Source organism: Scyliorhinus torazame, chromosome 8, assembly GCF_047496885.1.
Source record: "Scyliorhinus torazame isolate Kashiwa2021f chromosome 8, sScyTor2.1, whole genome shotgun sequence".
In the NCBI taxonomy this organism is placed as follows: Eukaryota; Metazoa; Chordata; class Chondrichthyes; order Carcharhiniformes; family Scyliorhinidae; genus Scyliorhinus; species Scyliorhinus torazame.
In genome coordinates, this window is record NC_092714.1 from 6,757,728 (window position 1) to 6,769,608 (window position 11,881).

The 11,881-nt window shown below is 45.9% G+C and overlaps 1 long non-coding RNA gene across 1 annotated transcript; it reads left to right on the forward strand.

Annotated features, from left to right (window-relative positions):
• The first annotated feature begins 1,172 nt into the window (after positions 1-1,172).
• Positions 1,173-2,275, forward strand: LOC140427635 (uncharacterized). The gene is made up of 2 exons (XR_011948579.1): positions 1,173-1,313; positions 1,862-2,275. It is a non-coding gene; the product is annotated as an uncharacterized lncRNA (long non-coding RNA).
• The last annotated feature ends 9,606 nt before the right edge of the window (positions 2,276-11,881 follow it).

Here is an 11,881-nt window from a genome sequence, read left to right on the forward strand (position 1 = left end):
GAAAAAACAATACAGAATTTCCTTCAAACCCTGTCTGCTTTGCAAGAGCAAAAAAAACCTGCAGCAACAAGGCGAGGGGGAAATAAAATCCACCTTAAAATGACCAGACGAGTAAACCCAGCTTTCCCAGTGACAGAAAGGAAGCAGCACAACGTACAAGATTCAAGACATTTCTTAACCAATGTTCTGGATGTGTCTCCACAACACACTCAATGAAAGGCACAATTCCGTGCCTGCAACACCCGCGCACACGCCAATGGAGATCATCGCTCTCTCTTCACATCTTCACAAACGATGTCTTATTATTTTTCCACCTCAAGTTTCCTCCAAACGTTACCACGACCCCTCCGCCCCCCTCCCCCCCACAAAAAAATAAGCATCTTATATCTCTCCACCCTACCCCCAAAAAAAGAACAACAAGCCGGGCGGGCATCACCACTCTGACAGAGCGGCCACCGCAGCCGCACGGACACTTCACAATTTCAGACAAACAGCCACCCCCCAAAATTCAAACCTTTTTAATTGCACATATTTAGAAAAAAAACATTCCGAGGTGGATAAAAAAAATAAAAGTTTATTCTTACCTGGGAGTTGAAGGAGAAACCCACAGAAGCTGTACAAGCAGAAGAGGGACATGTTCTGTTTGGTGAGCATGGTTCTTCTTCTTTTTCCTCTCTTATTTCGTCCTGTGGCTTTACTTTCCTCTCCTCCTCCTCGCACCGAGGAAGCTGCCGATATCCAGGGGTGGTGATGATGATGGGGGCTGAGGCTTCTCCCTCCAAGGGTATTTTTGAGCTCTGGATATTTATAAATATTTATCCCGGCGCCGAATGTACATGTGTGTCCGCCCGGCTCTGTATTCGGGACAGTTGTCTTTTCTATTTTCGGGCTGCCGCGATTTATTTATTGTTTTGACAATAATTATTTTTACCTCAGCGCCCGGTTCCGTTAATTCGACCGTTGGGCTCGCGCTGGCTGGCCAGAGTCTTTAGCGCGCTGGCGGGCTGGCTCCGCACCGGCCAACCTAACCTGCAGAGCGCGCGGGGGGGGAGGGCGGGGCCTCGCAGATGATTGGCGTCAGACCACACCAATGGCGGCGCCCGTCATCGGCGCGGCGGCCAATCAGAAGGCGGGAGAGGAGGAGGAGACCCCCCCCCAGTGAAGGGGCGGGACCGAGCTGGCGGTAACCCTAACCTGCTGGATGGACAGAAGATCTCAGCCATTGAGAAATACAAATTTTATTATATTTTTTTGAAAGGCGAGGAACGAGACTCTGGCGACAGGGTCTTCATTTCGGGGCGTGTAAATAGACGGTAAAAAAAATTAATGGTTTGACGGCGATTTTGCTCCTCTTTCCCCCCACCCCACAAAACAATAAGCGGTTGGCGCTCGCACGCATACAGAATGGGGTCGGGGTACCTTTAAAAAACATTTAAAGGGGATGTTGGGTGAGGGGGGGGGGGGGGGGTGAAGAGCAACGGTCTCCCTGAGCGAGGAGGAGGGAGGTCGGTGCTTGACAGGGCTGACTATCCAATCGGTTGGCGGCCGGTGATTGACAGGGCTGGCTATCCAATCGGGTGGCGGTCCCGGCTTGCCGGAGAGCCAATGGGGAGAGGGCGCCGGCCACAAGAGGGAGGAGCGGGGCGGCGGTGCTGAAAAGACAGCAGCCCGAGCCCGGAGCGCGCGCGGGCGGGGGGCGCGCGGGCGGGCGGGGAGCCCGGGAGCCAGGCTGGGTCCAGGCCATCCCTGGATGTGCCACCAGTGTCAATTCCCTGCAGCCTGAGAGTTTTTTGTGGCAACAATCGCCCAGCCTGAATTCTTCCTGAAACTGCAACTTTTTTTTTTAATGTGCATTCTTCAGCAGCAAAAGGTGCAACTTCCCATTTCCAAAAGCCGGTTCAGACAGACGGTGTGATCGAGCCCTACAGAAGCTGCTCACAATGCAAATCAGGGAATCGGACTAAACTCAGTTTGCCAGCAAACCGTCAATTATATATATTTAAAGAAGAAGGTGGACGATCTGGGAGGCGGTTTATTTCCAACCGGGGTGCTGGAAAAATACATACAACCTGGGTTCAAGAACCTGGCAAGGACGAGTCATGTAAAGTTGTCTGCACACACTGTATTGCACAGCAACATTATCGTGGTTTTACAACAGCGGTTCGCTGCTATAATAGATTATTTACATCAACCCTATAGAATTGTTGAAATGTACATCATGGCGGTAACATAACGCTGACAGCGTTCTGACATATTAATAACCTTGTCAACTGCAGGTCGAGATGTGGCTTATGGCGTTTTTTCTCTCCCAGACGAGAAATGTACAAATCATGATAGCTTCAGACGTGGCAGTAGTTGTAACGTTGCTCCAAGGGCACTAGAATGACCATCATTGCACTGTGTTGTATCACAGCCCATCAACAGTGCCAGTGAAAATAAGTGGGTTCCGAAATTACTGGTTTACTCAACATTGCCTCGAAAAAAAAATAATTGTGTTTCAGATGCATCAGCCCCGCGTTGATATTCTGCCCACTACTGGAGATTGCAGGGATTCCTTTGTTTAAAACCTATTTTAAAACGTTGAGCCTATAAGCTGCAAAGCAAGACAATCAGAAATGGGTTCGGGGGGCCTGAATTTTGTGATCTGCAAAACAAAGTATTTTTCCTGCCCTGTATTAGCAAGTCACGCTCCCCAGATCAATAATAGTGAAAGCTCGTTACATGTTTTTCCATCAAGCATTCCAACAATAACAAACTAGTCAGCAAACTTGAAATCAGTGGAATAAAAGTGCTAGTGGCAGCATGGACAGCAAGTTGGCTGAGTAATAGGAAACTGATTCTTTTCATTCTTTCACAAATGAGAGCACTGTTGGCTAGGCCAGCATTTGCTGTCCATCCTGAATTGCCCTTGTTAAAGTAGTGGTGTGCTGCCTTCTTGAACCACTGCAGCCCATCTGATGTAAGTAGATCCACAGTGCTGTTCCGAAGGGTGTTCCAGGATTTTGATCCAGGGACAATGAAGGAACAGAAATAAAGTTCCAAGTCAGGATGGTGTGTGGACTGGAGGGGATTTTGCAGGTGGTGGTGTTCCCATGTCTCTGCTGCCCTTGCACTTCCAGGTAATAAAGGTCACAGGTCAAAAGAGCCTTTGTGGGTAGCTGCAGTGCATCTTGTAGACAGCACGCACTGCTGCTGCAGTGTGGCATTGGTGAAGGGAGTGAATGTTCAAGCAGACTTCTTTGTCCTGGGTGGTTTGAGCTTCTTGAGTGTTGTTGGAGCTGCACTCACCCAGCAATAGGATTCCTAAGCCTAGTTGCTGCATCATTTGTGAATGCTAAACTTGTTGCTATTGGCACCTTTGGCCAAACTCCAGCTGGTGGATTGGATGCAGAGAGCCATCATGTGGGACATGCTGAGAGAAGCGAAGAACTAGAAAATATTGGATGTAGTTGCCTTTCAGGACAATTCTGCTGGAGATGGCCTTGGATATTTCCATATTCTTAAATCTGGTCTGCAGTTTCTTTATTTAACAATCGTGTAAAAAGGTTGGTAATGGACTCTGCCAAAGATGATCCAGATCTTGCAGGGTATTTAGTACATTTTCTAATGACTGGAAAAAGTAATGGTACATATAAAGCATCCTTCTTGTGTCACGAAGCAAGCTGATGTTACCTGTGAGAGTATCCCAACTTGGAACACCGGTTCATGGGGGTGTATAGTTGGGGCTGGGGCTGTTTAGCACAGGGCTAAATCGCTGGCTTTGAAAGCAGACCAAGACAAGCCAGCAGCACGGTTCAATTCCCGTACCAGCCTCCACGAACAGGCGCCGGAATGTGGTGACTAGGGGCTTTTCACAGTAACTTCATTTGAAGCCTACTTGTGACAATAAGCGATTTTCATTCATTTCATTTTCATTCATTCATTTAATTCATTCATAGTTTTGTTTTATTTTGGTGCGAGGAGTGAAGTGAGACCCCAGTGAGAAACAATAGCCAGCCATCGTGTAACAATTATTAAAGGCTATGCATTAAACTAAAGAAAAGACAAATACACACAAACCAGACTATTCTACTCAAGTGCAATTTAAGATGTATGAATTATTGAACACACACAGGTTCTAAAGAACATGTCCCTTGTTGCAAAATATATCTACATTACCTGAACTCTGTAAGACTGCCCCGATTCCCCAAACAATCTAAATTGAATAACCAGTTATATTTACAACACCATTTAGGGATGATACTCAAATCCAGGACCCATCTTTTTCCTGGTCCAATAAAAATATTTTAAAACTGCTATTACAAAGGATTTCTACACAGCTTTGGCTCTAAGACTGAGAAGCTTGTTTTCTGTAAACTTGGCCTTCTGGCTTGATGGTTGGAAACTGGCCTGTCTGCTTTTTGAGACTGCTAGATGGTAACTGCCGCTCTTAGTTTTACAGGGTCTGAGCAATTATACCTTTGTCGTTCTTTGATTATGCCTTCTGTGTATACAGGTGTCTGCCCCATCAGCTTCCTTGAGTGGGCGGTACAGTAGCACAGTGGTTAGCACTGTTGCTTCACAGTGTCAGGGTCCCAGGTTCAATTCCTGGCTTGGGTCACTGTCTGTGTGGAGTCTGTACGTTCTCCCTGTGTCTGCGTGGGTTCCCTCCGGGTGCTCCGGTTTCCTCCCACAAGTCCCGAAAGACGTGCTGTTAGGTAATTTGGACATTCTGAATTCTCCCTCCGTGTACCCGAACAGGTACCGGAATGTGATGACTCGGGGCTTTTCACAGTAACTTCATCGCAGTGTTAATGTAAGCCGACTTGTGACAATAAAGATTATTATTACAAATGTATATCTCAGGGATATTCCCAATTGTCTATAATCTGTTTCTTCTCCATAAACGATTCGCACTTGATTATTATCGAAACTGCCATTCTAAACTCGTTACCAGGAGATGCATACCAGTTGAGGCCTCTTTGAATAGTGTCTGCTACTGTCTCCAGCAGGCTCATGACACTTGTAAAGGCTGAATCCTAGGACTCTGCAGTTGAAGAACACAAGCTGGCCTCCAGCTGAGAGCTTCCTCTTTCTCCACTTCTATCCGCTCTATCCTCTTCACCCAACCTCGGGTACTGCAACTCATCCAGGAACTCCCTCTCTCTCACTCCTCTCCCGGTGGGTCTGACCTGTATAATGTCATATGGAACTCTTCAAATACTTTATCCCCGCCCCCCCCGCTATCCTTCTCAACTGGCGCACCGCTTTCCCTGTGGATAACTGGCCAAACTTCTCCTGAAGCTCCTTCCTCTTGACCAAGTGGGCTGGATCCAGGTACCCTGCGGACCTTCCGTCCACCTCCAAAATCTCCTCTATCAATTTTTGTTGCTCCTCTCTGCCTTGTCCACCTTAGCCTGTGAAGATGTTCTGGGATGGTGGGGGAGAAAAGATTGTTCGTGAATATGATCACGAAAAGGCAATAAGGTTGGATTGGCCACATCTAAGGCAAGAGAACATGCTGAAGGAGGTAACTAAAGGTTGATTAGAGGGATGTAGACCGAGAGAGAGAGAAAGGGAATGATGATATTAGACAACTTGATTTTGAAAATGAAGTTAATTTGAGAAACTGAAGAGGAAAGCACAAGATTGTGAGGCGTGGAGAAATGGGTGGTAGACCAGCCTTTAGACAGATTGCTACTACCCCCGCATGGGGTAAACTTAAACTCGAGTCAACTGATCCTAATTTGAAGATTCCAATAAGTATTTGTTTATTATTCCATTTCATGGCTATTTGCACCCAGTATTTTAACAAGGTTTAGAATCGGTGGTGCTAGGGCAAAGTGGCTTGGTGCCTGCATGTTATATGGTATCTATTGCTATGGATTCATTAAAAAAAAAATTTAGAGTACCCAATTCATTTTTTCCAATTAAGGGGCAATTTCGCGTGTTCAATCCACCTACCTTGCACATCTTTGGGTTGTGGGGGCGAAACCCACGCAAACACGGGGCGAATGTGCAAACTCTACACGGATAGTGACCCAGAGCCGGGATTGAACCTGGGACCTATGCGCCGTGAGACTGCAGTGCTACCACTGCGCCACCGTGCTGCCCTTTGCTATGGATCCATGGCCTCTGATTGCACACAATGAACTTCCGGTCTCAGATTATTATAACGGTGTTGAGAGGAAATGATGGACTTTCACATTGAGGGGAGTGAAATACTCAGGCACTTACTTGTGGTTGGTTATAGAGCAGCACAGCCCACAGGTTGAAAACACAAAACTGGTCAACCCTCATCTTCTGGGGGATTGTGAATGGCTGGCAAGATCCAAAAGGTTACCAAACACTCTTGTGGAACACATTAATTATGCAGTTTACCACCTTCTCAGGGCAACAGGGGATGGGCAGTAAGTGCTGATTTTTCTTGGTTGTAACCACCCTGAGAACAAATTTTAAAAAGGGAAAATATATTTTAAAATAACAGAGTATAAAGTTACATTCAAATAATCTAGTAAACATCTCACTCTGAGGCTAAACCTTTTGTTGCAATTTTCTGTCCTACAAAAGAGAGATTAGTGTTAGGAGAAAAACAACACTATTTCAACCAATTTTGAGAAAAAATTGTAGTGCAAGAAAAAATAACATTTTCAGAAAATAATATTTTGGTATATTGCTTGTGACAATTTGAGAGATGACATGTGGTGAGTGCAGCATGCATGGAACAAGCAGACAAGCACTCGAGTACTGGGGGATTTATTGAGAAGAGGGTTTAGGCCCTTGGATAGTGAGCAGGGAGGAGGTAAAGGGGCAGGTGTTACGCCTTGTGCAATTTCATGGGAAGGTGCCGCGGGAAGAGGGTAGGGTGTTGGGAGTGATGGAGGAACAAAGAACAAAGAGCAATACAGCACAGGAACAGGCCTTTCAGCTCTCCGAACGTGTACCGGGCATGATACCAACCTTTGCCAAAACCCTCAGTACTTCCTTGTGCCGTATCCCTCTATACCCATCTTATCCATTATTATGGGCCAGGGTTTAAGAGAAAACCAAGTGTATCATGGAGTTCATCTGACCCACAACTTTGAATAGATTTTGGTTATAGGGAGCACAAGGGCCCACTCTACAGGTGTGATGCAACGGAGATCGAAAGTACTTTTTAAAAAAAAAACAATGTTTATTATATGAATCCAGTTAACATTTTATAAACACACAGTAAACATCTTAGCGACTATCAACTCAAATGCTCTCCCCAAAGAATACAGCACTCTATAAGTAACTCTTAATCTTTCCTTGCAACATCCATAAGACAAATACCCTCTTTAACAAAGACATCAGGTTTACATTCTCCACTGAGAGCAATTATCACTTTTAAATTAGCAAGTGACCTGAAGACATTCTGTTCATGCAGAGAGAGATCAAAATTATACCTTGTTTGGCTGGATGCAACTACAACTCTGAAAACTAAACTAAATACACACTGCAGCTGCCAGCTCAAAAAACGAAAGTAAATACAGACAGACAGCCCAGCTCCATCCACACTCTGACATCATTGCAGCTATTTGATAAACACCCATTTCTTAAAGGTACACCCACTACAGCTATTTGATAAACACCCATTTCTTAAAGGTACTCTCACATGACATCATGTATTTGTCAAGATGCCTTTTGAACGCCATTAATGTATCTGATTCCACAACCTGCCCTGGCAACGCGTTCCAGGCATTTACCACCCTCTGCGTAAAAAAACTGTCTCACACATCTCCTCTAAACTTTGCCCCACAGACCTTAAACCTATGCCCCTTAGTGACTTACCCCTCCACCCTGGGAAAGAATGCCTGCCCATCCATGCCCCTCATAATCTTGGAGACCTCTATCAGAGGCACCCCTCAACCTCCACCTTTCTAATGAAAACAGTCCGAGTCTATTCAGCCTCTCTGCATAGCTAACACCCTCCAGGGTAGGCAACATCCTGGTAAACCTCCTCTGCACCCTCTCCAAAGCCTCCACATCCTTCTGGTAGTGTGGCAATTAGAATTGTGTGCAATATTCCAAGTGCGGCCTTACCAAGGTTCTATACAACTGTAGCATGACTTGCCTATTTTAATAATTGCTGCCCCGTCCAACGAAGGCGAGCATTCCATATGCTTTCTTGACTACCTTGTCCACTTGTGTTGCCACTTTCAAAGATCTGTGGACCTGCATGCCCAGATCTCTCTGACTTTCTATATCCCGAAGAGTTTTGCCATTGACGATATATTAATTAGACCTACCAAAATGCATTACCTCAGATTTGTCTGTATTAATCACCATTTGCCATTTTTCTGCCCAAGTCTCCAACCTATCCATGCCCTGCTGTATCCTCTCACAATCCTCAACACAATCTGCCACTCCACCAACCTTGGTGTCATCCGCGAACTTACTAATCAAACCAGCTATATTTTCCTCCAAACCGTGTATAGAGACTAGGGTATCTTGAAGGGAACAGTCCCTGTGAAATGCTGACAGGGAGAGTGAGGGGAAGGTTTGTTTGGTGATTGCATCATGCTGGAGTTGGCTGAACTGGCGCGGAATGATTCTTTGAAAGTGGAGGTTGGTGGAGTGAAAAGTGAGGACAAGGGGGATCCTCACCATTTGGAAGCAAATGGACGTATTAGTGAGAGGCAGCACGGTTTTGTGAAGGGGAGGTCGTGTCTCACTAACTTGATAGAGTTTTTCGAGGAGGTCACTAAGATGATTGATGCAGGTAGGGCAGTGGATGTTGTCTATATGGACTTCAGTAAGGCCTTTGACAAGGTCCCTCATGGTAGACTAGTACAAAAGGTGAAATCACACGGGATCAGGGGTGAACTGGCAAGGTGGATACAGAACTGGCTAGGCCATAGAAGGCAGAGGGTAGCAATGGAGGGATGCTTTTCTAATTGGAGGGCTGTGACCAGTGGTGTTCCACAGGGATCAGTGCTGGGACCTTTGCTCTTTGTAGTATATATAAATGATTTGGAGGAAAATGTAACTGGTCTGATTAGTAAGTTTGCAGACGACACAAAGGTTGGTGGAATTGCGGATAGCGATGAGGACTGTCTGAGGATACAGCAGGATTTAGATTGTCTGGAGACTTGGGCGGAGAGATGGCAGATGGAGTTTAATCCGGACAAATGTGAGGTAATGCATTTTGGAAGGTCTAATGCAGGTAGGGAATATACAGTGAATGGTAGAACCCTCAAGAGTATTGAAAGTCAAAGAGATCTAGGAGTACAGGTCCACAGGTCATTGAAAGGGGCAACACAGGTGGAGAAGGTAGTCAAGAAGGCATACGGCATGCTTGCCTTCATTGGCCGGGGCATTGAGTATAAGAATTGGCAAGTCATGTTGCAGCTGTATAGAACCTTAGTTAGGCCACACTTGGAGTATAGTGTTCAATTCTGGTCGCCACACTACCAGAAGGATGTGGCGGCTTTAGAGAGGGTGCAGAAGAGATTTACCAGAATGTTGCCTGGTATGGAGGGCATAAGCTATGAGGAGCGGTTGAATAAACTCGGTTTGTTCTCACTGGAACGAAGGAGGTTGAGGGGCGACCTGATAGAGGTATACAAAATTATGAGGGGCATAGACAGAGTGGATAGTCAGAGGCTTTTCCCCAGGGTAGAGGGGTCAATTACTAGGGGGCATAGGTTTAAGGTGAGAGGGGCAAGGTTTAGAGTAGATGTACGAGGCAAGTTTTTTACGCAGAGGGTAGTGGGTACCTGGAACTCGCTACCGGTGGAGGTAGTGGAAGCAGGGCCGATAGGGACATTTAAGGGGCATCTTGACAAATATATGAATAGGATGGGAATAGAAGGATACGGACCCAGGAAGTGTAGAAGATTGTAGTTTAGTCGGGCAGTATGGTCGGCACGGGCTTGGAGGGCCGAAGGGCCTGTTCCTGTGCTGTACATTTCTTTGTTCTTTGTTCTTTGTTCTCTCCTGGTCCTGAGAGGGAGCGGAGGGGAAGGAAAATCACTTTATGTGCCACTATCAGCACTCTTCTTAGCATTAATCACCCCCATTTACATTCCCTTTGTCTTTCTGTCCACAACGTCCTGGTCAATCTCCACCTGTCACTGGCCCTCTATCCAGCCACTCCGCTCCACGCCTCCACACCCCCCCCCCCCCCCCCCACCCCGACAACAGTATAAATCTGACTCTAGTTCCAGTCCTCTTCAGCTTTGAAAAAGAGTCATCCAGATTTGAAACGTTATCTCCGTTCTCACTCCACAGACGCTGTCATTCCTAAGGAAGAAACAATCGGGCTGGTTTAGCACAGTAGGCTAAACAGCTGGCTTGTAATGCAGAACAAGGCAGCAGCGCAGGTTCAATTCCCGTATCGGCCTCCCCGAACAGGTGCCGGAATGTGGCTACTAGGGGCTTTTCACAGTAACTTCATTGAAGCCTACTTGTGACATTAGCGATTATTATTATCATCCCCATAGGGACTTCAGCACCAGAGTTGGAAATTACTCAAAACTCTGGAAAGGAACCATCGGAAAGAGAGGAGTTGGGAATTGTAACTCCAGATTATCCTGCTCACAAATGCACGGAACACCAGTTTGTCCTCACCAACATACTGTTCGACCAAAAAGACAAGTTCAAGACTTCCTGGAGACATCCACGTTCAAAGCGCGGGCACATGATCGACTACGTCATTGTCTGATCCAGAGACCAAAAGGATACTCTCATCACCAAAACAATAAACAGTGCAGATGACTGTTGGATAGACCACTGGCTCATCCGTTCATCTGTGCCCATCAAACTCTACCAGAAGCAGTGGAAGAACATCCAACAATATCTTTGATTGATGCAATTGCTGTGAAGCACCTTGGGATATTTTACTCTAGTGTTCTATCCAAACAAGTTGTTGTTGATGTTTTTCTTTGTTCAATAACTAAAATATCATGCAAAAGCAAAATACTGCAGTTGCTGGAAATCTGAAATCAAAACAGAAAATGCTGAATAAACTCAGCAGGTTTGACAACGTCTATTGAGAGAGTGAGACACATTTAACACCATTAGGGACTGAAGAGTGTTAATACTGGCAAAGGTAGGATAACAGAATGTGTTAACAGGAAAACAGGTCAGCGCTCAGTGGAAGTAAAATTGAACAACAAGGGACAGTGGCCACTTGGGGAGGGGTTGGATTGTGTTGGGACAAGCCTGGGGAACCAAATAACAGATAACAAATGGGGGAGTCAAGACAGAGCAGAAAGTTCCCAGTCTAAAGTTGTTGAACTCAATGTTGAGTCCAGAAGGCCGTGAACGTGCCTAATTGGAAGATGAGGTGTTATTCTTCCAGTTTGCATTGGGTATCACTGAAGCCCAGATCTGACAAATGTGTTAGAGTTCTTTGAGGAAGTAACAAGGAAGTTAGACAAAGTAGAACCAGTGGACATGATTTATTTACATTTCCAAAAGGCCTGTGACAAGGTGCCGCATGGAAGACTATTAATTAAGTTAAGAGCCCATGGTGTTAAAGGTAAGACCCTGGCATTGATAGAGGATTGGCTGACTGGCAGAAGACAGAGAATGGGGATAAAGGGGTCTTTTTCAGGATGGCAGCCGGTGACCAGTGGTGTGCCTCAGGGGTCTGTGCTGGGATCACAACTTTTCACAATATACATTAATGATCTGGAAGAAGGAACTGAAGGCACTGTCGCTATGTTTGCAGATGATACAAAGATCTGTAGAGGGACAAGTAGTATTGAGGAGCAGGGGGGTCGCAAAAGGACTTGGACAGGCTAGGAGAGTGGGCAAAGAAGTGGCAGATGGAATACAATATTGAAAAGTGTGAGGTTATGCACTTTGGAAGGAGAAATGGAGGCATAGGCTATTTTATAAATGGGGAGATGCTTGGGAAATCAGAAACACAAAG